The sequence below is a fragment of the Laccaria bicolor genome, genomic scaffold, assembly GCF_000143565.1.
Source record: "Laccaria bicolor S238N-H82 LACBIscaffold_15 genomic scaffold, whole genome shotgun sequence".
Classification (NCBI taxonomy): Eukaryota; Fungi; Basidiomycota; class Agaricomycetes; order Agaricales; family Hydnangiaceae; genus Laccaria; species Laccaria bicolor.
Window position 1 is genome coordinate 52,400 of NW_001889886.1, and position 1,040 is coordinate 53,439.

The following is a 1,040-nucleotide window of genomic DNA, read 5'->3' on the forward strand; positions in this document are numbered from 1 at the left end:
GACAAGGCTAACCGGTCTCGATCTCGGTTAGAGCCCCTGGGCACCCAATAACCAGACCTAACCGGACTTTCGAACACTAGGTGAAACAATGTTTCCAGACAGTGAAAGAATAGTAGTGTATGGTTAGACAATGTTCCTGGAAGGTCAAACAATGTTCCTGGAGGGTCAAACTCAAACAATGTTCCCAGAGGGTCAAGCAATGTTTCCAGGAGATCAAAGAAGAATTTTGGCACTAACAGAAGCTGAAATCTTTGGGTTTCACAGCTACTTTGGCTTCTAGAGAGGCAACACAATATTTCCGGAGGTATTTCGGCACTACCAGCTGATGAAATCTTCGGTTTTAATATCTATTCAATGCACATAGTATTTGGGAGGCAACACAATATTTCCGGAGAGATTTCGGCACAACGAGCTGATGAAATCTTCAGTTTTAACATGTTTTGAGTGCACATATTCTTTGGGAGGCAACACAATGTTTCTGGAGGTATTTCGGCACTACCAGCCGATGAAATCTTCGGTTTTAATATCTATTAAGTGCACATATTTTCTGGGAGGCAACAAGATATTCCCGGAGGTACTTCAGCACTATGAGCCGATGAAATCTTCGATTTTAACATGTGTTGAGTGCACATATTCTTTGAGAGGAAACACAATATTTCCAGAGGGATTTGGCCACTATGAACTGGCAAAATCTTCGGTTTTAACATGTGTTGAATGCACATATTCTCTGAGAGCCAACACAATATTCCCAGAGGTATTTTGGCACTACCAGCCAACAAAATCTTTGGTTTTTCTATCTATTGAGTGCACATAGTCCTTGGGAGGCAACACAATATTTTTGGAGGTATTTCAGCACTACCAGCCGATGAAATCTTCGGTTTTAATATCTATTAAGTGCACATATTTTCTGGGAGGCAACATGATATTCCTGGAGGTACTTCGGCACTACCAGCCGACGAAATCTTTGGTTTTAACATGTGTTGAGTGCACATATTCTTTGGGAGGCAACACAATGTTTCCGGAGGTACTTTGGCACTACC